At 43.3% G+C, this 26,550-nt stretch overlaps 1 long non-coding RNA gene across 2 annotated transcripts in view; it reads right to left on the bottom strand.

Moving 5' to 3' along the window:
- LOC140185846 (uncharacterized) overlaps positions 1-26,550 on the bottom strand; it is a 166,635-nt gene that overhangs the window by 74,373 nt on the left and 65,712 nt on the right. The window contains exon 2 of one of the 2 annotated variants that reach the window (XR_011882741.1): positions 3,916-4,048. The exons of the other annotated variant lie outside the window; for it this stretch is intronic. This is a non-coding gene — a long non-coding RNA (uncharacterized lncRNA). The remainder of the gene's footprint in view (positions 1-3,915; positions 4,049-26,550) is intronic. 2 annotated transcript variants of the gene reach the window in all.

Raw genomic sequence — 26,550 nt, 5'->3', positions numbered from 1 at the left:
AAGCCAGGTCGTTGGGTGTACTTAAGGCAGAGATCGATAGGTTCTTGATTGGACATGGCATCAAAGGTTACGGGGTGAAGGCCAGGAAATGGGGTTGAGGAGGAGAAAAAGATCAACCATGATTGAATGGCGAAGCAGACGATGGGCCAAATGGCCTAATTCTGCTCCTATGTCTTCTGGTCTCTCATGCCGCTGTAATTCACATACAGCACAGAATTAGGCTCCTCGGTCCGTGGTGACTTTTGCACCCAATAACACTACTCCTTGCAATAGGTCCATAGCCTCGTGTGGCTTGGCAATTCAAGTGTTTGTCTAAATACTTCTTATATGTTTAAATTCCTGTCTCCACCTGCTCCTCAAACAGTATGTTCAAATTCTAACCATTCTGTGTAGAGAAAATTACTCCTTCAGGTGCCCTCTAAATTGTCTACCTATTTCATTAAACCCATGCCTTCTTGTCTTAGATACCCATTCCATGGGAAAAGGATTCTCACTGTCTGCTGGTCATGAGAATATTATTGAATGTTTCGTTCTGCCTCTGCTAATCTCAGATTGGCACACATAGAGTTATATAGAGCTACACACGGAATTATGCATCTTCAGTCCAACTTGTCCATGCTGATCATGGTGCCACAAGTTAATCCATTTGCCCCTATTTAGCACGTATTCCTGTGAACTGCCACTCTCCATGTACTTATCCAAATGATTTTGAAATGTTGTTATTGTACCTGCCTTAACCACTTCATCTGGCAGCTTCCTCCTGTTACACGTTTTACCCCTAAACAGTTATGATCAGTTAGGCACAGAGAGAATCTGTGTTAACTGACAAATACCTTTATTGGCTCAGTTAACAACAAACATGTGAATTTACAAAACTAGATAACTATTTGAACAACTACGAGGTTTCTCTAACCCTCCCTTAAGATTCAAGGTATAAAAAATGTTAATAGACAGGAAAAAGGAGTCTATAGAGGATAGACAATCCTCCTGATCCCAGTGCAATCTCCATGCTTTCAGTGTGGTGTCATCCACTTCCACAATGGTTGGCTCCCAGGGCTGTTGCTGCTTGTACTCCTGAAATCTTCCATTCTTCAATAGTTTAATAGTTTCATTGAATATCAGAGAAATATATACAATATACATCCCAAAATTCTTGTTCTTCACAGACAACCACAAAACAGAAGAGTAACAGTAAAAATTTTGAACCCCAAAGACCCCTGTTCTCTCCGCACGTAAAAGCAGCAGCAGGGCAACAACTCTCCTCTCCCTAAGTTACCTCAGCAACAAAAAGTATCAGCACCCTCCACACATCGTGAGCAATTGTAAAGACCCCAAGGAACATGATCTGCAGTACAACAAAAACTAATCATTCACCCAACAATTCAACATATCACAGGCTCTTTCTCTCCCTACTTCTAATCCTTTTCCTTCAAAGACCAATCTATTATGTTTTAATTTCATTGACTCATCCTCAGCCTCTCATTGGATTTGGCCCAATGTGTCAAGCGGTATACTTTCCCTCAAGTCATTTTCTCTGTGCTTTCCAACTCTTTGATGGAGACACTTGCTTTGTCTTCTTCCACTGTTCATGACTCATTCCAGTGTGCTGAGTTGCAAATTTTATTTCTTTCTGGCCAATATTTCATATATGAACCAGTCCCCCAAGTGAAAAGTCCCTTTTAAACTTTTCATCTCCTTCAAAGTTGCACCATTCATATCCCCCCCCCCCCTACAAAAGAGGCGAAAGGAGCTTTCTCCTCTTTTGTGGGGATATGAGTGATGTTGCCTCCCTATTTGGAGCTGACTGGTTGTAATTAGAGCCCTTGTGCTGAGGGTGTTGGCCTGTTATTGCTTCTTCTACGTTGCCAATAGATTTGGAGGACTTTGTCAAGACGCTGCTGGCAGTAGCTCTCCATCATAGAAGTTGAATAATTTCCTTGTCAGTGAGCTTCACTTTAGTAGAAAGCTGTTGTAAAGAGCTGCACCATTCTGGTGAGTAAGATGAAGAATCGTACAAAATGTCAGGCAGTTACCCAAGAGCTAAAGGCCATAACAAGATGATGAAAACTTTTTTGGTACAGAAAGTTATAAATATTTGCATTTTCTAGCACAGAGAGCCAGGAATGTACAATGCATTTACAAGTGCAATCGAAACAAATCATGAGAACAATGGGAAATAAGAATTAAAGGAATTGAGAACACAATTGAATGAGATCAAAATACAGACCCAATATTACTGAATGGCTGGGACGTCTGAAGGGCATGTGGCCAACATTTTTTATTTCTTAAGATACTTTCATGTTTTGTAAGCACATTTAAATATTTGATCCTTTTACAGGCAACTGTCCTCCATAATTTGCATGCGGGTATCCTTATGCCATCGACATGATTAAAGACATACCAATGTGATCTCATGGCTCCTAGTCTTACATCTTTCATCTTAAATAACTTCATTTTGGAAAATATACAAATTACAGTTAGATCACCTTGTAAAGAACATTGAAGGTAGTGAAACATCCTAAAGTAATTCATAGATGCACTACTGTGCCAAGTCAATGCAGACATTGAGCCAAATAGCAGCATATTATCAAACAGCTTGCCCATTGAGGTAGAGGTGGTGTAAGGGAGGAAAGGATAGATGGATGGAAAGGCTTAGGTAAGGAAAAGGAATAAAAAATTGCAGATGTTTGAAGCACTGAAAACCAAAATGTTGGAGACATTCAGCAGGCCAGGCAGTAACCATGGAATATTAAATGGAGGTGAGCTTTCAGGTCAAAGACAGCCATTAAAATTTTTAGCCTGAGATATATAATCTAGCTTTCTTTCCACAGATGCTGCCTGACTTGCTGAGTGTTTCTAGAACTTTTTGAATTAAGAAAGGAATAGACTTGAGGAATTACACAACACAGAAACTGGCCATTCAGCCCATCATGAACATGCTGACAAAGATGCTGATCTATCCACTCCCAATTGCTTGCATTAAGACCATATCCCTCTGGAGTTTTCCTATCCATGTACCTGTCAAAGTGTATATTAAACTTTGCAATTGGCCCCATCTCTGTCATATCATTCCAAATGGCAGCTCATTCCAGGCAACTGTGCAAAAAGTCTGCCCCTCAGATGAAAAACTGTGCTTTTTTTTTATTTCTGTATCTCAAGAGGCTCCTTAAATCACTTGCTTTTCATATCTCTTCCTATTTTGATGTTCTTGCAGGACAGATAAATTCCAGAAAACACTTCAACTGCAGACCATTCCAATATTATATTTACCATTTTCATTTCAGGATGCACTAGTACTCATTGCGGGCACAGCAGAAGAGAGGGTGAGTGGCTACCAACATGCCTTGGGTCCAATACATTGGTGCAATCATGGACATGGCATGCCAGTGGCTCAGCTCCATTAGCAGTTTGAGGAGATCAAAGGCACCTGCAGATTTCTATGGATCTCTTGTGGAGATTACACCACAGCCTGGTATGGAGGCTCCAAAGCACATGACCAAAAGAGGTTGTTCAGGGTTCAGCTAGTTCTATCATCAGCACAACCCCTCGCACCATTAAACATATCTCCAGAGGTGGTACCTTAAGAAAACAGCATTCATCATTGGAAAACCTCACCATCTTGGACATAGTGTTACTGCCATTGGGGAAGTGTTACAAAAACCTAAAGAGCCATCCTCAATGTTTTAAAAATGGCTCCTTTCCCACTGCTATTAAACTTCTGAATGGTACACAAACACACTCAACTATTGCTTTTTTTTGCACTATTAATTCTGTAATTTATAGTCATTTTATGTCTTTGTACTGCACTGCTTCTGCAAAACAAGTATTTCATGTCACATGAGTCATAGAAGCATAAAACCCTACAGCACAATACAGGCCATTCGGCCCACAAAGCTGTGCCACACATATCCTTACCTCGGGTTACCCATAGCCCTCTATTTTTCTGAGCTCCATGAACCTATCCAGGAGTCTCTTAAAAGACCGTATCGTATCTGCCTCCACCATTGTTATTAATATTGTCAATATTAATGTCAATATCAAAGAAGCCCTGTTAATAAAAAAAATAAAGCCATTAGATAACAGATCAGCTCCCTGAAGACCGCAATTGAAAGAAAAATTCAGAATCACATCAGCCTCTTCAGAATTTTAAATGAGAAATATTCCGTTACACTCACTTTAGATAGGCAAACAGAAATAACTGCAGCATACAGAGAAGATAGCAACATCCCATTCCTAACAAACAGAAAACATTACAGCTTCCCCGTCTAACAAACAGAAAATACAGCATCCCATTCTCAACAGAAAAGATTGTAACATGTCATTCTCAGCAAAAATGATTGCAGCACTCCATTCTTGACAAACAGAAAAGATTGCAGTGTCTGATTCCCAACAGAAAAGATTTCAGCGTCCCATTCTCAGCAAAAATGATTGCAGCATTCCAATCTCAACAGAAAAAAACTTGTGGTGTCCCATTCTCAACTAAAAAGTCTGCAGAGTTCCATTCTCAAACACAGAAAAGATAATTGTGTCCCACTCTCACCAAACAGAAAAGATTGCAGTATCCCATTCTCAACAGAAAAGATCGCAGCGTCCTATTCTCAACAAACAGAAAAGATTGCAGCATCCCATTCTCATGAAACAGATAAGATTACAGTGCCCTATTCTCAACAAACAGAAAAGATAGCATTCTCAACAGACAGAAGTGACTGGAAGCCCTTGACTTCTGGAGTGCCACAGGGATTGGTGCTGGGTCCATTGCTGTTAGTCATCATTATCAATGATCAGGATGGTAATGCGGTTAACTGGATCAGCAAATTTGCAGATGATACCAAGATTGGGGATGCTGTGGACAGCGAAGAAGTCTATTGAAGCTTTTAGCGAGAGCTGGACGAGCTGGAAAAATGGGCTGAAAAATGGCAAATGGAATTTAATGCAGACAACTGACAGGATTTGCCTTTGGTAGATCTTACACAATGAACAGTAGGGCACTGAGGAGTGCAGCAGAACAAAGGTATCTGGAAATACAGGTCAATAATTCATTGAAAGTGCCATCACAGGTACATAGGATCATAAAGAAAACTTTTGTAACATCAGCCTTCATAAAGCAAAGTACTGAGTACAGGAGATGGGATGTTATGTTGAAGTTGTATAAGACATTGGTGAGTCCTAATTTGGAGTACTGTATGTAGCTTTGGTCACCTGCCTACAGGAAAGATGCAAATAAGGTTGAAAAAATACAGACAAAATTTACAAGGGTGTAGCCAGATCTGGAGGACCCAAGTTTCAAGGTGACTGGGATTCTGTCAGACCCCATGATCTGCAGCTGCAGTTCAAACTATGGTTCCTCACAAGCCTTGGGTTCTCATTCTCAGATGCGCTGTGTGGCCTGGTTTATCGATATCTCCTCATTTGGCCTGGAAGATGCGTACCTTCGGGGCGCACCCCTGTGGCTCCTTGCTATTCTCCCCGACTGAAGAGTCACAGGAGAATGAAACACTGAGACAGCAGGCAGTGTACGCTGCTGTTGGAAGGAGGTCCCTGTACGCGACCTATACCTCTCTCCCTCTTTTGATGGAGGGTGAGAGCCTGTCAGTCCCAGGGAGGCTGGCGGAAATGACGCAGAAGACTGGAACCGCGAGCTGCTGCTCTCCCATTCTCATTGTTGAAGCAGTGACCTTTCTCTCCATCACTGGAGAGAGAGCCTGTCTGAGATACCAAGGCATCGGGTTGTCAAATGTAGATTTTGATGGAGTCTAGCTGAAGGTCACTCGGGGGCTTCTTGCTACTTCATGCGTGGTGGAAGGGTGGGGTCGGTGCTTTGGCTGGTGCAAATGGAGGGAAGGGTCAATGCTTCTGCTGCTGCTTGTGTGTGTGAGGGTGAAGGGTGGGCTTTGGGGTATCGCTGTACCTGTCATTTATATTTTTGAGTTTTTTTTGTTTCCTGGATGTCTGCAAAGAGAAAGAATTTCAGGTTGTATATTGTATACATTTTCCAATATTAAACTGAACCATTGAGTATATGGAAAGATTGAATAAGTGAGGACTTTATTCCTTGGAATATAGAAGACAGAGAGGAGATTAGATAGCAGTATACAAAATTATGAGGGGTATGGATAGGGTAAATGCAAGCAGACTTTTTCCACTGAGGTTGGGTGGGATGAGAAGTGCTATGGGTTAAGAGTGAAAGGTGAAATGTTTAAGGGGAACATGAGGGGCAACTTCTTGACTCAGAGGACTGTGAGAGTTGGAATGAGTTTCCAATGCAGGTGGTGTGTGCAAGCTCAATTGCAATGTTTAAGAGAAGTTTGAGTAGGGCCAGTGTCAGATATTAGAGAGTACCTCTGTGGCTGTCCCCCTTAACAATAAGTACTCCTGGTTGAGTACTGTTGGGGAGGATGGCCTACCTGGGGGAAGCAACAGTGGCACAGAGTCTAGCCCTGTAGCTCACAAGGGTAGGGAAAGGAAGATGGCAGCAGTAACAGGGGACCCTATAGTTAGGGGGTCAGACAGGTGATTCTGTGGACGCAGGAAAGAAACACGGATGGTAGTTTGCCTCCCAGGTGCCAGGGTCCGGGATGATTCTGATTGCGTTCCACAATATCCTGAGGTGGGAAGGTAAGGTCGTGGTACATATTGGTAGCAATGATACTGGTAGGAATAGGGAGGAGGTCCTGAAAACAGACTACAGGGAGGTAGGAAGGAAGTTGAGAAGCAGGACCTCAAAGGGAGTAATCTCAGGATTACTGCATGTGCCACACGACAGTGAGTATAGGAATAGAGTGAGGTGAAGGATAAATGTGCGGCTGAGGGATTGGAGCAGGGGGCAGGGATTCAGATTTCTGGGTCATTGGGACCTCTTTAGGGGTAGGCGTGACCTGTACAAAAAGGACGGGTTGCACTTGAATCCCAGGGGGACCAATACCCTGGCGGGGAGGTTTGCTAAGGCTATTGGAGAGAGCTTAAACTAGAACTGCTGGGGGGTGGGAACTGAACTGAACAGACGGAAGAAGGGGCGGTTGTCTCACAAATAGAGAAAGCTTGGAGACAGTGTGAGAGGGAGGATAGGCAGATGATAGAGAAGGGATATGCTCAGACTGATGGTTTGAGATGTGTCTATTTTAATGCAAGAAGAATCATGAACAAAGCGGATGAGCTTAGAGTGTGGATCAGTACTTGGAGCTATGATGTTGTGGCCATTACAGAGATTTGGATGGCTCAGGGGCAGGAATGGTTACTTCGAATGCCAGGCTTTAGATGTTTCAGAAAGGACAGGGAGGGAGGCAAAAGAGGTGGGGGCGTGGCACAGCTGATCAGAGATAGTGTCACAGCTGCAAAAAAAGGGGAAGACATGGAGGGATTGTCTACTGAGTCTCTGTGGGTGGAAGTTAGGAATAGGAAGGTATCAATAACTCTACTGGGTGTTTTTTATAGATCACCCAATAGTAACAGGGACACCGAGGAGCAGATAGGGAGACAGATTCTGGAAAGGTGTAATAATAACAGAGTTGTCATGGTGGGAGATTTTAATTTCCCAAATATTGATTGGCATCTCCTGAGAGCGAAAGGTTTAGATGGGGTGCAGTTTGCTAGGTATGTTCAGGAAGGTTTCCTGACACAATATGTAGATAAACCTACAAGAGGAGAGGCTGTACTTGATCTGGTATTGAGAAATGAACCTGGTCAGGTGTCAGGTCTCTCAGTGGGAGAGCATTTTGGAGATAGTGATCACAATTCTATCTCCTTTACCATAGCATTGGAGAGGGATAGGAACAGACAAGTTAGGAAAGCGTTTAATTGGAGTAAGGGGAAATATGAGGCTATCAGGCAGGAACTTGGAAGCATAAATTGGGAACAGTTGTTCTCAGGGAAATGTACGGCAGAAATGTGTCAAATGTTCAGGGGATATTTGTGTGGCATTCTGCATAGGTACGTTCCAATGAGACAGGGAAGAGATGGTAGGGTACAGGAACCGTGGCGTACAAATGCTATTGTAAATCTAGTCAAGAAGAAAAGAAAAACTTATGAAAGGTTCAAAATCTAGGTAATGATAGAGATCTAGAAGATTATAAGGCTAGCAGGAACGAGTTTAAGAGTGAAATTAGTAGAGCCAGAATTGGTCATGAGAAGGCCTTGGCGAGCAGGATTAAAGAAAACCCCAAGGCATTCTACAAGTATGTGAAGAACAAGAGGATAAGGCGTGAGAGAGTAGGATCAATCAAGTGTGACAGAGGAAATGTGTGTATGGAACTGGAGGAGACAGCAGAGGTACTTAATGAATATTTTGCTTCAGTATTCGCTACAGTAAAGGACTTTGGTGATTGTAGGGATGACTTCCAGTGGATTGAAAAGCTTGAGCATATAGACATTAAGAAAGAGGATGTGCTGGAGCTTTTGGAAAGCATCAAGTTGGATAAGTCTCCGGGACCAGACGAGATATACCCCAGGCTACTGTGGGATGTGAGGGAGGAGATTGCTGAGACTCTGGAGATGATTTTTGCATCATCAATGAGGACGGGAGAGGTTCTGGAGGATTGGAAGGTTGCAGATGTTGTTCCCTTATTCAAGAAAAGGAGTAGAGATAGCCCAGGAAATTATAGACCAGTGAGTCTTACTTCAGTGGTTGAGAAGATCCTGAGAGGCAGGATTTATGAACATTTGGAGAGGCATAATATGATTAGGAATAGTCAGCATGGCTTTGTCAAAGGCAGGTCGTGTCTAATGAGCCTGAATGAATGTTTTGAGGATGTGACTAAACACATTGATGAAGGTAGAGCAGTAGATATAGTGTAAATGGATTTCAGCAAGGCATTTGATAAGGTACCCCATGCAAGGCTCATTCAGAAAGTGAGGAGGCATGGGATCCAAGGGGACATTGCTTTGTGGATCCAGAATTGGCTTGCCCACAGAGGGCAAAGAGTGGTTGTAGATGGGTCATATTCTGCATGGAGGTCGGTGACCAGTGGTGTGCCTCAGGGATCTGGTCTGGGACCCCTACTCTTCATGATTTTTATAAATGACATGGATGAGGAAGTGGAGGGATGGGTTAGTAAATTTGCTGATGATACAAAGGTTGGGAGAGTTGTGGATAGTGTGGAGGGCTGTCAGAAGTTATAGTGGGACATCAATAGCATGCAAAACTGGTCTGAGAAGTGGCAGATCAAGTTCAACCCAGATAAGTGTGAGGTGGTTCATTTTGGTAGGACAAATATGATAGCGGGATATAGTATTAATTGTGAGACTGTTGGTAGTGTGGAGGATCAGAGGGATCTTTGGGTCCGAGTCCATAGGACACTCAAAGCTGCTATGCAGGTTGACTCTGTGGTTAAGAAGGCATATGGTGCATTTGCCTTCATCAATCGTGGGATTGAGTTTAAGAGGCAAGAGATAATGTTACATCTATACTGGACCCTGGTCAGACCCCACTTGGAGTACTGTTCTCAATTCTGGTCACCTCACTACAGGAAGGATGTGGAAACCATAGAGAGGGTGCAGAGGAGATTTACAAGGATGTTGCCTGGATTGGGGAGCATGCTTTACGAGAATAGGTTGAGTGAACTTGGCCTTTTCTCCTTGGAGCGATGGAGGATGAGAGGTGACCTGATAGAGGTGTATAAGATGATGAGAGGCATTGATTGTGTGGATAGTCAGAGGCTTTTTCCCAGGGCTGAAATGGCTAACACGAGAGGGCACAGTTTTAAGGTGCTTGCAAGTAGGTATAGAGGAGATGTCAGGGATGAATGTTTTACGTAGAAAGTGGTAAGTACATGGAATGAGCTGCCGGCAATGGTGTTGGATGCAGATACAATAGGGTCTTTTAAGAGACTCCTTTATAAGTACATGAAGCTTAGAAAAATAGAGGGCTATGGGTAACACTAGGTAATTTCTAAAGTAAGTACATGTTTGGCACAGCTTTGTTGGCCGAAGGGCCTGCATTGTCCAGTATGCTTTCTATGTTTCTATGTTTCTACATGGATGGTAGGGGTATAGAGGGCTATGGTCCGTGTGTGGCTTGATGAGAGTAGGAAGTTTAAATTGTTTTGGCATGAACGAGATGGGCTGAAGGGCCTTTTTCCGTGCTGTACTTTTTTCTGACTCTAAGCAGATATGACAGCACTGTTTAAGAGGCATTTGGGCAAGCACACAAACAGCCAGGGAATGGTGGGAAAGAGATCACGTGCATGCAGGGGGGATTAGTTTTGATTAGCATGGTTGGCAGAGACACCATAGGGTGAGAGACTTGTTCATGTATTTTACTATTCTGTGTTCCGAACTGCATGTTACAGTTTGACAAGATCATCAAGAACAGAATTCCCTGGACCATAGCTCTTTCTGTAATTGGTCAAACTGATTGTCCAATCCCAGTACTGAACAATAGCATGCAGTCAGACTGTCAGGAAGTGCAGGCAGGTGATGGGACTTAGTTGCAGCCAACAGGCTGAGTATCAAATCATTAGGGATGCAGAAAGGATAGCAAATATGGTACTCAAGGTGTTGTATCTAAATGCGTGTAGTATAAGAACTAAGGTGGATGATCTTGTTCCACTATTACAGATTGCCAGGTATGATGTTTGTAACCATTACTGAATCGTGGCTGAAGGATGGTTGTAGCTGGGAGCTGAATGTACAAGGTTACACATTGTCTCAGAGGGATAGGAAGGTAGGCAAAGGGGTGGTGTGGCTCTACTGGTAAGGAATGGCATCAAATCAGTAGAAAGATGTGATATAGGAAGACGTTGAATCCTTGTGGTTTGAGTTAAGAAACCGCAAGGGTAAAAGGACGTTGATGGTACTTATATACAGGCCTCCCAACAGTGACTCAGAGGTGGACCACAGGTTACAACAGACAATAGAAAAGGTGTATCAAAAGGGGAATGTTATAGTAGTCATGGGAGATTTTAGCATGCAGGTTGTTTGGGAAAATCAGATTGGTAATGGATCTCAAGAGAGTGAGATTGTTGAATGCTGAATAGATGGCTTTTTAGAGCAGTTTGTTGTTGAGCCTACTGGGGGACCGGCTGTACTGGATTGGGTGTTATGTAATGAAGCAGAGGTGATTAGGAAGCTTAAGGTAAAAGAACCCTTAGGAACCAGTGATCACAATATGATTGTGTTCAACTTGAAATTTGAGAAGGAGAAAGTAAAGTCTGACATAGCAGTATTTCAGTGGAGTAAGGGAAATTACAGAGTTATGAGAGAGGAGTTGCCCAAATTAAATTGGAAGGAGCTGCTGGCAGGGATGTCAGCAGAGCAGCAATGGCGTGTGTTTCGGGGAAAAATGAGGAAGGTGCAGGACATATGTATTCCAAAAATGAAGAAATACTCAAATGGTAAAATAGTACAACTGTGGCTGACAAGGGAAGTAAAGGTATTGTAAAAGCAAAAGAAAGGGCATACAACAATGCAAAAATTAGTGGGAAGATAGAAGATTGGAAAAGCAAGTTAGCAAATAATATTAAAATGGATAGTAAAAGTTTTTTCAAGTATGTTAAAAATAAAAGTGAAATGAGAGTGGATATAGGACCGCTAGAAAATGAGGCAGGAGAAATAATAATGGGGGACAAGGAGATGGCTGAGGAATTAAATGACCAATTTACTTTAACTAAATGAGTATTTTGCATCAGTCTTCACTGTGAAATACACTAGCAATATGCCCCATGTAGTAGTGTGTGAGGGAACAGAAGTGGGTGCAGTTACTATTACAAGAGAGAAGGTGCTCAAAAAGCTTAAAGACCTAAAGGTACATAAGTCACCCGGACCAGATGAATTGTACCCTAGGGTTCTGAAAGAGGTAGTGTTAGATATTGTGGTGGCATTAAAAATGATCTTTCAAAAATCATTGGACTCTGGTGCCAGAGGACTGGAAAATTGCAAATGTCACTCCACTCTTTAAGAAAGGAGGAAGGCAGAAGAAAGGAAATTATAGACCAGTTAGACTGACCGCAGAGTTGGGAAGATGTTAGAGTCAATGATTAAGGATGAGGTGATGGAGTACTTGGTAACACAGGACATGATAGTACAAAGTCCACATGGTTTCCTTCAGGGAAAATCCTGCCTGACGAACCTGTTGGAATTCTTTGAGGAGGTTACATGAAGGATAGACAAAGGGGATGCAGTGGATGTTGCATATTTGGACTTTCAGAAGGCCTTTGACAAGGTGCAACACATGAAGCTGCTTACCAAGTTAAGAGCCCATGGTATTACAGGAAAGTTCTGACATGGCTAGAGCATTGGCTGATTGGCAGGAGGCAGCAAGTGGGAATAAAAGGATCCTTTTCTGGTTAGTTGCCAGTGACTACTGGTGTTCTGCAGGGATCGGTGTTGGAACCACTTCTTTTAAATGTTGTTTATAAATAATTTAGATGATGGAATAGATGGCTCTGTTGCCAAGTTTGCAGATGATATGAAGATTGGTGGAGGGCAGGTAGTGTTGACAAAACAGGTAGAATGCAGAAGGACTTTGGCAGATTAGCAGAATGGGCAAGAGAGTGGCAAATGAAATACAATGTTGGAAAATTCATGGTCATGCACCTTGGTAATAGAAATAAATGTGCGGACTATTTTCTAAACAGGGAGAAAATCCAAAAATCTGAGATGCAAAGGGACTTGGGAGTCCTTGTGCAGAACACCCTGAAGGTTAACTTGCAGGTTGAGTCAGTGGTGAGGAAGGCAAATGCAATGTTAGCATTCATTTCAAGAGGTCTAGAATACAAGGACAAGGATGTGATGCTGAGGTTTTATAAGGCACTGGTGAGGCCTCACCTTGAGTATAGTGAACAGTTTTGGGCCTCTCATCTTAGAAAAGATGTGCGGCCATTGGAGGGGGTCCAGAGGAGGTTCACAAGGATGATTCTAGGAATGAAAGAGTTATCATATGAGGAACGTTTGATGGCTCTGGGACTGTACTTGCTGGAATTCAGAAGGATGAGGGGGGGATCTCATTGAAATCTTTCATATGTTGAAAGGTCTAGACAGAGTAGATGTAGAAAGGATGTTTCCCATGGTGGGAGAGTCTAGGACAAGAGGGTACAGCCTCAGGATAGAGGGGCACTCTTTCAAAACAAAGATGCAGAGAATTTCTTTAGCCAAAGGGTGGTGAATTTGTGAATTTTTTTGCCACATTCGGCTGTGGAGGCCAGGTCGTTGGGTGTATTTAAGGTAGAGATTGATATGTTCTTGATTGGACATGGCATCAAAGGTTACGGGGAAAAGGCCAGAAATCAAAGGGGTTGAGGAGGAGAGAAAAAAGGATCAGCCATGATTGAATGGTAGAGCAGAGTCATTGGGCCAGATGGCCTAATTCTGCTCCCGTGTCTCATGATTAGAAAATTGTATTATTTCACGAGCATTATTCCATTACAAATAGCTCTGATCTATCCTAAAACTGAAAGGGACTGGTGTCCTCAGAGATTCGCAATTTTTACATGTAACAGTCGCTAGAGTTTATGAAGAAAAACAAAAATCATCTTGTGAGCAGCAGTTCTATGGGCAAAATTGCCTTGATAATGAGAGCGATTGGGGTGGAGATTCATCTCTACCAAAGGAGGTGTAAGGTGCTCCTTCCATCCACTAGCCTGCAGGTACCCATTGAGCAAGATGTTGTACTTGTTTTGCAACAACCCACCCCCCTTCCTCCCCACCGGATATCAGGGTCAGGGGAAGCCATGGGAGCAGCTGGTAGTTGGTTGTATGATCACCCGGTGCATATCACAAGTCCTGGTGATGCGACCACTGATGCCAAAATCTCTGAAGGGTATTGATAATGCCTGTGGTCACACTGCCCAGAAAAAGGCAATAACAAACCACATCTGTAGAAAAATTTGCCAAGAACAATCATGGTCATGGAAAGACTATGATTGCCATGTCATACGACATGGCACATAACGAACAGAGGAGAATGGCCGGAATAGTTCAAGCTGACAGGAGGGCAACAATAACTGAAGTAGCCATGCATTACAACAGTGGTGTGAAGAAGAGCATCTGGGAATGCACAACACATCGAACATTGAGGTGGATGGGCTACAGCAGCAGAAGACCACAAACACACAGTCAGTGTCCATGTTATTAGGCACAGAAGGTATCTAATTATGTGGCCACTGAATGTATCTGTGCCAACACAAGAATTCCTTATTTCTACCCCTATAATATCACCTAATTGTGTTGTAGAGGTATCAAAAACAAGAGAGCATATTTGAGAGGAAGGAATTTTCAAGATGATTTGATGAAAAAGATTTTTACGGAGAGACAGGTTGATATCCGAAACTGGCAGCCAGAGGAAGTGGAGTCAGTTGCAATTAATTACATTTAAAAAACAAATTTCACTTATTCCATTTTTTGTAAACATGAGGTCACTGAGAACATTTTTTGATGGTATCCTAACTCACATCAAACACGAGGAAATCTGCAGATGCTGGAATTTCAAGCAACACACATCAAAGTTGCTGGTGAACGCAGCAGGCCAGGCAGCATCTCTAGGAAGAGGTGCAGTCGACATTTCGGGTCGAGGCCCTTCATCAGGACTAACTGAAAGAAGAGCTAGTAAGAGATTTCTTAGTAAGAAATTTTATGTGTGTTGCTCACATCAAATACTATCTTTTTAGAACTAATTACCCACATTAGCTCCTAGTTAAGCATTGCCTGTTTTAATACTCTCATCTTTGTTTTCATATTTATAACACACTCCAGGACTATCTGCCTGTGAGAGCATTGCTTCATCCTCCAGCACTGACGTCAGAAACTGTCCCGAAGTCTCTCAGCCTCTGTTTTCTCCTTTAAAACACTCCTCTGATCACCTTCTCTATTATCCTTGAAAGTTGTTAAGAAGTCATAGAGTGCATTGGCCTTCATCAATTGTGGGGTTGAGTTTAAGAGCCGAGAGGTAATGTTGCAGCTATATAGGACCCTGGTCAGACTCCACTTGGAGTACTGTGCTCAGTTCTGGTCGCCGCATGACAGGAAGGACGTGGAAACCATAGAAAGGGTGCAGAGGAGATTTACAAGGATGTTGCCTGGATTGGGGAGCATGCCTTATAAGAATAGGTTGAGTGAACTTGGCCTTTTCTCCTTGGAGCGACGGAGGATGAGAGGTGACCTGATAGAGGTGTACAAGATGACGAGAGGCATTGATCGTGTGGATAGTCAGAGGCTTTTTCCCAGGGCTGAAATAGCTAGCATGAGAGGGCATAGTTTTAAGGAAGCAAGTACAGAGGAGATGTCAGGGGTAGGTTTTTTATGCAGAGAGTGGTAAGTGCGTGGAATGGGCTGCCGGCGATGGTGGTGGAGGCGGAAACGATAGGGTCTTTTAAGAGACTCCTGGGATAGCTACACGGAGCTTAGAAAAATAGAGGGCTCTGGGTAAGCCGAGGTAGTTCTAAGGTAAGGACATGTTGAGCACAAATTTGTGGGCAGAAAGGCTTGTATTGTGCTGTAGGTTTTCTATGTTTCTATGTTTGGGGGTAAAACCATGTTTGAAGTTTTTGCTATGGATGTAACCTGAAGCAGATCTAATATCACTCACATATGTCAAGAAATTTGTTGTTCTGCAGAGCAGTACAGCACAATACTTCATAATAAAATATGTATAATAATTAAATTAAGTAAGTAGAGGAAGCAAAAAAAAAGGTAGTTTGCCCATTCAGAAATCTGATGGCGGAGGGGAAGAGTCTGCTCCTGAAACACTGAGTGTCTCTCTTTAGGCTCCTGCACCACCACCTTGATGGTGGCAATGAGAAGAGGGCATATCCCAGGTGATGGAGTCCTTAATGATGTCGCCTTCTTGAGGCATCGCCTTCTGAAGGTGGTCCATGATGGTCAGGAGACTGGTGCCCATGATGAGCTGGCTGGTTTCTCAACTTTATCTGATCCTGTGTAGTGGCTCCTCCAGACTAGACAGGTAGAATAGTCTCTGCAATACACCTGAGGAAATTTGTGAGAGCCTTTGGTGACGTCCCACGTCTCCTCAAACTCCTAATGAAATATAGCCAGTGTTGTGTCCTCTTTATTGTTGCATCAATATGTTGAACTCAGGATAAGTCTTCAGAGATGCTCACTCCCAGGAACCTGGAACTGTTCACCCTCTTCATCAATGATGATCCCTCGATGAGTATTCCCTCAACATCCCCTCCTTAAAGTCCATAATTAATTCCTTGGTCATAATGATGTTGAGTGCAAGGTAGTTGTTGCGATACCACAGAACCAGCTGACCTGTCTCGCTCCTGTAGGTCTCCTTGTCAGCCTCTGAAATTCTGCCAACAATAGTTGTGTCATCCGCAAATTGAGAGATGCTGTTTGAGCTGTGCCTAGCCACACAGTTAGGGTGTAAAGTAGAGCAGTGGACTAAGCATGCAGCCTTGATGTACGCAGGTGTTGATTGTCAGTGATGAGGAGATGTTCTTTCCGATCCACACTGATGAAGAAGTCCAGGCTCCAGTTGCAGAGAGAGGTAAAAAGACCCAGGTTTTGGAGCTTGTTGATTAGAACTGAAGATATGATTGTGTTGAATGCTGAGCTGTATTCAATAAACAGAAGCCTAATGTAGGTATTGTTATTGTCCAAGTGATCCAGCGTAGAGTGGAGAGCTGTAGATTTATTGTGGCAAAAGGTAAATTGCAATGGGTCCAGGTCCTGGCTTAGGCAAGGTTTGATGCCACTGAATAACCACTGAATACCATTCCACAGGAACAGGTAACCACAGATTGATCCAGAATTGGCTTGCTCATAGAATACAAAAACGTAAACACGAGGAATTCTGCAGATGCTGGAAATTCAAGCAACACACATCAAAGTTGCTGGTGAACGCAGCAGTCCTGACAAAACGTCAACCGATCTTTTCCACGGATGCTGCCCAACCTGCTGAGTTCCTCCAGTGTGTTGTGAGTGTTGCTTTAACCACAGAACACTTTTCCAAGGGAATCTGTAAGGTATTTGATAAGGTACCCCATGCAAGGCTTATTGAGGAAGTAAGGAGGCATGGGATCCAAGGATTGTGAATCCAGAATTGGCTTGCTCATAGAATACAAAAACGTAAACACGAGGAATTCTGCAGATGCTGGAAATTCAAGCAACACACATCAAAGTTGCTGGTGAATGCAGCAGGCCAGGCAGCATCTCTAGGAAGAGTTACAGTCGACGTTTCGGGCCAAGACCCTTCGTCAGGAGTAACTGAAGGAAGAACGAGTAAGAGATTTGAAAGTGGAAGGGGGACGGGGAGATCCAAAATGATAGGAGAAGACAGGAGGGGGAGGGATGGAGCCAAGAGCTGGACAGGTGATTGGCAAAAGGGAAATTACAGATGGGGAGCAGTGAGAGATGGTTTCACTGAACTCCCGTCGAAGAGAAGATTTAAACTTTTTCAGTGTAGGCATCACAGAAGAGGCTTCGCAGTAGTGAATTTAAAAACGCAAACACGAGAAATTCTGCAATTTAAAAACGTAAACACGAGGAATTCTGGTAGCCTCCAACCTGATGGCATGAACATTGACTTCTCTAACTTCCGCTAATGCCCCACCTCCCCCTCGTACCCATCCGTTATTTATTTATATACACACATTCTTTCTCTCTCCTTTTTCTCCCTCTGTCCCTCTGACTATACCCCTTGCCCATCCTCTGGGTTCCCCCCAACTTCCTTCTCCCTGGGCTTCCTGGCCTCCTGTCCCATGATCCTCTCATATCCCTTTTGGCAATCACCTGTCCAGCTCTTGGCTCCATCCCTCCCCCTCCTGTCTTCTCCTATCATTTTGGATCTCCCCCTCCCCCTCCCACTTTCAAATCTCTTATTAGCTCTTCCTTCAGTTAGTCCTGATGAAGGGTCTCAGCCCGAAACATCGACTGTACCTCTTCCTAGAGATGCTGCCTGGCCTGCTGTGTTCACCAGCAACTTTGATGTGTGTTCACAGAATGCAAAGAGTGTTTGTAGACGAGTCATATTCTGCATGGAGATTGGTGACCAGTGGTGTGCCTCAGGGATCTGTTCTGGGACCCCTCCACTTTGTGATTTTTATAAAAGACCTGGATGAGGAAGTGGAGGGATGGCTTAGTAAATTTGCTGATGACACAAAGGATGGGGGTGCTGTGGATAGTGCAAAGGGCTACCAGAGGTTACAGCGGGACATCAATAGGATGCAAAACTGGGCTGAGAAGTGGTGAATGGAGTTCAACCCAGATAAGTGTGAGGTGGTTCATTTTGGTAGGTCAAATATGATGGCAGAATATAGTATTAATGGTAAGACTCTTAGCAGTCTGGAGGATCAGGGGATCTTGGTGTCCGAGTCCATAGGACATTCAAAGCTGCTGTGCAGGTTGACTCTGTGGTTAAGAAGGCATACGGTGCATTGGCCTTCATCAACCGTGGGATTGAGTTTAAGAGCCGAGAGGTAATGTTGCAGCTATATAGGACCCTGGTCACACCCCACTTGGAGTACTGCACTCAGTTCTGGTCACCTCACTGCAGGAAGGATGTGGAAACCATAGAAAGGGTGCAGAGGAGATTTACAAGAATGTTGCCTGGATTGGGGAGCATGCGTTATGAGAACAGGGTGAGTGAACTCGGCCTTTTCTCCTTGGAGTGACGGAGGATGAGAGGCTTTGATCATGTGGATAGTCAGAGGCTTTTCCCTGGGCTGAAATGGCTAGCACGAGAGGGCACAGTTTTAAGGTGCTTGCAAGTTGGTACAGAGGAGATGTCAGAGGTAAGTTTTTTATACAGAGAGTGGTGACTGCGTGGAATGGGCTGCGGATGATGGTGGTGGAGGCGGATACGATAGGGTCTTTTAAGAGACTCCTGGACAGGTACACGGAGCTTAGAAAAATAGAGGGCTATGGGTAACCCTAGGTAATTTCTAAAGTAAGGACAGTTTTGTGGACCAAAGGGCCTGTATTGTGCTGTAGGTTTTCTATGTTTCTATTCTTGTATGTAACCACTAAATACTATTCTGAGGGAATCGTAGCCACTGAATACCATTCCGAAGGTATACGTAATGACTGAATACCATTCCGAGCGAATCCGTAATCACTGAATACTATTCCGAAGGAATCCGTAATCACTGAATACCATTCCGAGCGAATCCGTAATCACTGCATACCATTCCGAGGGAATCCCTAATCACTGAATACCATTCCGAGGGATCCGTAATCACTGAATACCATTCCGAGGGATCCGTAATCACTGAATAGCATTCCGAGGGAATCGGTAATCACTGAATAGCATTCCGAGGGAATCCGTAATTTCTGAATGCCATTCTGAGGGAACATATAATCACTGAATACCATTCCGTGGGAATATGTCATGACTGAACACCATTCCGGGGGAATTCAATACACTAGAGAATCGTTGACTGAATGTTAAGTTTATTTGAGAATTTTAGATATACATAAGCCATTGGGGAATTGAACATTGTTTGAATCAGGTTAGGAAGTTGGAATTGAGTCAGAAGCAGGTCACCTGTGGCCTAATTAAACTGAGAGAAGGCTAGGTAGTGGGCTTGGAAGCGGGTAAGATGTTGGGTATATCACCCAGAACACGTGTCTGGTTTTCTTCATGTTTTCTCCTCTGATGGTGGGCCTTCCATCGGCTGCTAAGGCCCCAAAGCGGCTGTGTTTCTTCCCAAAACTCTCTCTAATCTCCATTTTCTGTTAAGATGCTCTGAGCCTTCCTTCCTTCACTGAGCTTTTAGTTATGTTCCTTAACATAAAACAGAGATTTGATTACCTGAAAGGTAGCAGAGATACACAAGTTCTTTGTGTGATTTACTTTTAATGATAGTTTACTTCTGTGATGCTTGTCATCTAGCTCAGAATCACATTTTGTTTACCTAGAACATTGGTATTTAATGTGCTAAAGGTGCTAAATAAATGCAATAAATAATTGCTACATGGCTAGTTACAAAGATGATAAGATACTCCAGCACGTGAGCCAGACAGACCAGGGCTCCAGCACCGACTCGCTCAGCAGAATTGCCTTTTCTCAGAAGCCTGTAAACACAGCCCTTGGGAACTGCAATCTGGCCAGGTGACTAGTGAGACTTAGGCTTGGCAAACCGTGTTCGGAGACACAGAAACAAAAGTATTGTGGGTCAGGGTCAACCACGGATACTGCATCCTAGCTGTCTAGATATGCAACCCAGAGCAGTACAACATGGAGAGCAAGTTGTTGCCGATATAGCAAGTTCCCACTCTCCACACATCCGATGAACCCAAAGGAATAGCAGTGGTCGATATTGTTTGGTACCAGCAGCATCACAGCATTGAACTCAACATAGGACTGTGTTAAAGACTCCAACTTCAAATTTTACGTCGGGGTTTGGTCTTGAAGCTTTACGCAAGAGCAGGATAGCCTCAAGGCAGTGGAGGTTTAAGATCAGAGTTTTCCTCTCCTAGATGAGCCGCCAATCACAGCTGACAAGCCTCAACAGCCCAAAGCAACTGGTTTTAGATGTCAACAACCCACTTTTGCCCCTTCTCCTGTCAGTAGAAATGTTCCACTGGGCTTAGTAGCTAAGCCACCCGTGAAGGCCAGGAGGTGGACTTGGTTGTCAGAGGGAATTTGAGCATTTAAAACACTCACAGAAACAGCAGTGTGAATAGTTATTTATTGCTACCTGTATTCAGGGAATGTTCTCAGGACAGCAAACAGGAAGAGAAGATGCCGATGCCCTCAGTGGAGAAGAAGTCAGACCCACCAGCCCGCTATCACATTCACAAGGGAATGGCAGACAGCAAGCAGCAGCTCGTTCGATCGAGTCAATGCCTCCTCCATCTCTCCATATCAACTGAGTTCTATGAAGGGGAAAACCTCAAATGCGACCCTAAGAAGAGGGCTGAAATCATGCTTGGATGTTCACTGTATGATACCAGCTCTCAGACTTGTTGTCATTTTAACTACAGAGTTTTCTTGCTGTCACTGGGCCATGTTAATTCATGTAATGAGGAACATATGTATATGTGCATGAATCAGAAAGACTAAGCAATATTTGAAGATTCAAAACATGGCACAGAATATTAAAACAGTCATTTGTTCACCATTTTACTGCATAGTATTTGGGGGATGACAGAAGTGTTTAACGGGCATTATTTTAAATGATACTTGATGAACATAAGGGGAAATGCAGTTGTTTGGTGTAATATCAAACAGATTTATTCTCTCTTCATTCACTGGACATCTGTAATGAAACATTACAGATCTTCCCAATTTAAGTTGGAGTCAACTACAAAACCTGAGCTATCCTGAGCAAACTTCCTGATACTATCAAGAGAAAATCTCAGATGATGGAAATCCAAGGAACACACACAAAATGCTGGAGGAACTCAGCAGGCCAGGCATCATCTCTGGCAAAGAGTACAGTCGACGTTCCGGGCCGAAAACCTTCGGCAAGACTTCCTGTTTCTATGACTGTTGCTTGTGTCATACTGAAATAAGAAGTTTCATTCCATTCTACTTCAAGGGACTGATGTGACTTTGGAATGCACTTCATGAAGATGAGGTGCTATGCTGAATCTTGCCTTGCAATTACTGTAGTTCTGGCTGATGTTAAAATTCAACAAAATCTGCTCTGTCATTGTTTATTCCTTGACCTCTGGCACAACAACTCCTAGGTACTTATCGTCGTCAGCAAATCCATGCATGTTCTTGTTTCAGGTTACATCTGCAGTCTACTACAATCGTACCATACAGCACAATTTCCTCTGGTTCATTGTACACTTCAGCTTTGGTTAGTAACACAACCCTCGACCAACAATGCCCCTAAGGCCTGAGATGGTCTGAAATATCTTCTCTGCTTTAATCTTGATCTCCTCGCCTTAAAAGGCCTCCTCAAAACTTACTGCTTTGATCACATCTTCAGTCAAGTCAAGGAGCTTACCCCCAGGTTTGTGCTTACTGTCCACTGAATTCCCCCTCATGAACCTCAAAGGTGCCCAGGGACATTATATGAAAGGAAGTATATAAATGCAATTGTTATTTCAAAATGAATACCCTTATTTACACATATGATTTACATTACCATGTCAATCCCACTAAATAAATGGCAGATAAACAGTAATGTATACAAGTAGCTAAAGGAGAGAGCTTTATCCTGTTTAACAAAGTCATTAGGGAAATTACTTCAGTCTTTTGTGTCGAGTGCAGTCAGCACATTCTTGTCTTCAGTTTCCTATATCTGAACATCACTGCACTGCTTAATACAAGAAGACGGGAATTAATTAAATCCTTTTGGGCATCTGGTGATGCATTATAAAAACAAACAAAAACAGTGGACGTGATATAATCTCCACATAGACTTTAATTAACATCAGAATGACACTTACATATAAAAATTATTATACATACCAATACTGAGTGTACTCTCACTGAATAAACAGTGTGAGGGAAATATGAAAAGGCCATGCAACTTGTAAATGTCAAAGTACATAACCAGAAATACTGAGTCACTGCGGCTTTTATTCCTACCTGTTTCATATTTCAAGCAACAGATTACACCTTGTGTTTAAATGTATGAATAATTCGTGAAGGAAAAATACAAGAAAACTGTGGATTTTTGTGAAAAGATATGAACTGAAAATATCAAGGATGATGACCATTTCTGGGTCTATCACATGTATAGACAAAAGGGAGTTATCATATTTATACGGCTTCTTTCATATCCAGAGAGAAGGACAAAGAATTGAACGGAACCCTGGGTCGTATCTATTTGTAAACTAGAAGCTCTCTCGGTGAAACCAATTCAGCCACATTAATAATTGATAGTTTTACATTGTAACTCTTCTGCCAGACGTTGTGGTGAAAGTTGACTTTACAGCCTTTTCTTTGTCTTTCCATGTTTTATATTTTGAGGACAAGAGCACTTCCTAAGAGGGAGATCATTCTCTGTTACACAGAGAGAATCCACAGCACCATGAGAGTTTTGACATTTTGGGCATCATGTTTGCAACAAGTGATTGTTTCTCCACCTCGCAATGTGAATTATCACTCTCTGCATTCCTGGCCTCAGTACTTGAGCTGGTTGAACGAAATTTTCCCAAATTTAAATACCGGGATGTTGGGAAACCAAAGTCATTGCTTTCAGAAATAAGATTAGAAAATGGTGAACATCCAGCAGGTTAGACACATTGATGGAAAGAAAAATAGAGTTAACATTCATTGTCTTTGGTCCCTGTCACAAACTCTGATCCACTGGCATTGTCTCAATCTTACTCTGTCACCTCTGAAGTGTAATAACTCATTTGTTTTTTTTGAGATACAGCAATGGAACGGGCCCTTCCCATCCAGCTAGCCATGCTACCCAGCGAACTACCTATTTAACCCTCGCCAAATCCCAGCGAACTACCTATTTAACCCTCACCATTTCATGGGACAATTCACATTGACCAATTAACCTACTAACCTATATGTCTTTGGACTGTGAAGGAAACTGCAGCACGCAGAGGAAAGGTGTGTGCACACGGGAAAAACATATAAACTTTTCTTGCAGAGGACACCGGAATTGAACTCTGAACTCCAATGCCCTGAGCTGTAACAGCATCACGCCAACTGCTACACCACTGTGGCACCTCACGGTACTTGATGTCACACTGGAGCCAGTTGTCCATGTCTATTCCTGCAGCATTACCACAATGGACTCCTGCCTCACACATCTGCTGCTCTTCTCTCGTTATCTGCAGAGTTGACTACTCCATTGCTCCCCTGACTCGCTGAGCAGCCATATTCTGTAACTTCCAGGTAATCCAAAACTCCACTACTCCTGTTCTAGCTAGTGCCTGTGTTTCTATTTTTCTACTTGAGCTAGCCGTCAGGATCGAGGATAACTCACTCCCACACCTGATTTATGGGTTCTGAGGTAGCTAATGAGGACCTGTGGTTCCTTAAGGTTCTTATAGCTGAGGGAGGAGCGGGGTTAGTGGGGATAAGCTCCTCAATGATGTGCACCTCAAATAGCCTCTGACAACCAAGTCCAGCTCCCGGCCTTCACGTGTGGCTTGGCTACTAAGCCGGCTGGAACCATTTTTACTAGCAGAAGAAGGGTCAAAAGCAGGTTACTGGTGCCTTAAAACTAGTCACTTCAGGCAGATGGGGCTCATCAGCCTCTCTAGAAGAAGGAAAACTCTGATCTCAAACCAGCACAGCCTTGCACCTATACTCACTCATGGGGAAGACTTTGGGAAAGATCCAGAGCTGGAGTCCCACAGGCAGCCCAAAGTCGAATTCAGTGCTGACTGGCAACTGCTGCAATGCTGCTGGTACCACGCTGCATTGGTCTTTGTTGTTCCTTTGCATTCATCAGCTGCACGGAGAGGGGTGGCTGGACATGGGCAACAGCTTGCTCTCCACATCGTACATCCCTGGCTGCATATCACAACAACCAATCGACGGCTTCCAATAACTCCCAATTAAACAATACATTATAAGATTTCAAAACTCGAATCATCGTTTCAAATATCCCCACTGCCTCATTGTTTCAACAACTCCTAGATTAGAATTTTACACTTGAAGCCTCAGGCATGTCTGCACTACTTGGGGATGCTCACCGAGGCCCAGATTTAATTGCTCCACCTTCAGCTCTCTGGCCTTTAAAGCTCACAATGCCAAACACCTTCCTGTTCTTCCTCATCTGACTTGCATCTGAAAATCTGTTTTTGACTGCCCTGTTGATCACCTCTGTTAAAATGTAGCTCAATGTCAAACTTTGCTGCCTGGACTGGAGGGCACAACTTATGAATATAGGTAGAATGAGCTGGGGCTTTGCGCTTTGGGCTGAAGGGGGATGAGAGGTGACTTGATAAATGTGTAAAAGATGATAGGAGGCCTAGATCAAGTGGACATCCAGAAACTTTTTCCCAAGGTGGAAATGGCTAATTTTAAGGTAATTGGAAGAAAGTAGAGGGAGGGCAACAGAGATGCATTTTTTTTAGACACAGAAAGGTGGGTGTGTTAAACATCCTGCCAGGTGCAGTGGTAAAAAGCAGTTACATGAGGGGAATTCAAATAGGTACATGGATGATAGAAAACTGGAAGGTTATGTAGGAGGGAAGGGCTAGATTGATCTTAGAGAGGTTTAAAGTTCGCACAACATTGTGGGCCGAAGGGCCTGTACTGGGCTGTAATGTTCTATGTTCGCACTGGGGTGTTTTTGTATAAAGTAATGTAGAAAATAAATACAGGAGGAGACCATTTGCCTTTCCAGCCCGCTCTGTCATTCAATATGACAGTGGCCACTTTACTTGTCATGTGATTGTTGCAGGGTTTGTTAATGTTGTATGAAATCACCGCATTTGTACTGACCCTCGGCAGCTTGACGTGACCATCTTGCGGAATATCCAGCACTGCCTTTTCAAGTTTTAATTTAACTTCCATTGTTTCATCTCAAAGAGAGGTAAACAGGGTGAGAGAGGATATCCCAGATCTGTTACAGTTGTTGTCTAATTTTTCAACTTCTTCAGGAAATTGCAAGACTCCTACTGGGTAACAAGCTGGCATGTAAGGGTGAACAAGGCGTCACAATAGAATAGATCAGGTGGTATTTCTCTGTTTTACAGTCCAATATGTTTGCAGAGAAGAAACTAATTACAATTTGTATTTTGTTGATAACATTTAGGATTATTAACTATTATCATTATGTGCTATGTCCTATGACGTGGGCAATAATGGTCTATCACCATGATTGTTCTTGGCAAATTTTTCTGCAGAAGTGGTTTGCCATTGCCTTCTTCAATACTCTTTAGAGACTGCCTGGCTTCAGTGGTCGCATAACTAGGACTTGTGATATGCACCAGCTGCTCATACGACCATCTGCCACCTGCTCCCACGGCTTCACATAACCCTGCTTGGAGGATGGGGGCTATGCAAGTGCTACACTTTGCCCCAGGGTGACCTACAGGTTAGTTGCTGCTTACACCTCCTTTAGTAGAGACATATTTCCCCTTCACTATCCTAATTATTAGAATTATTACTTACATACATTTCTTTATGCTGTTGACTGGTGAGAAAGAGAGGGAGTGAGAGGATGAGAGGAAGGGAGAATGAGAGACATGTTCAGGAACCAATCACAACACGGCGACCTATTAGAGAGGCACAGATCAGCTTCACTAGTTATGGTTTTTCCACCTGGGCCGAACAAGTACATGGCCTGTCCCTCCTGACAGAGGCGGGGATCAGTCAGTAGACCAAGCTGCACAGTTCTGCCAAATCTCCAATTATCTCTCTCAGAAATTTGGTGTTGGATTAGAGGCCACAAGTCACACAAAACTTCAATGGAAGTACAACTGCTGAATATATATTTAAACAAGTTTGTGCACTTTTTCTTTTTACATTTGCCCTTTTCCCATCCCCATGGCATATTAACACAGAAGCTCAAAGTGAGATTCTGAGCTAAATGTGGGAAGAAAATTGGGCAGCACACTAAGCAGTGGGTTAGAATTTTAATCCCTCCTCCTCGACCCGAGCAGGCTTTGTTCAGCTCTACCTGACTGAGGAGCTCCTCCCACCCCAGGCCCATCCTCTGCACCACAGATGTGGCAACTGGCAGCACAACTAGAGAATACACCATCGTCAATTTGCAAAGCCTG

The sequence above is a fragment of the Mobula birostris genome, chromosome 21, assembly GCF_030028105.1.
Source record: "Mobula birostris isolate sMobBir1 chromosome 21, sMobBir1.hap1, whole genome shotgun sequence".
Classification (NCBI taxonomy): domain Eukaryota; kingdom Metazoa; phylum Chordata; class Chondrichthyes; order Myliobatiformes; family Myliobatidae; genus Mobula; species Mobula birostris.
Note: the sequence above shows the minus strand (reverse complement) of the source record. Positions and strands in the feature narration are given on the sequence as shown.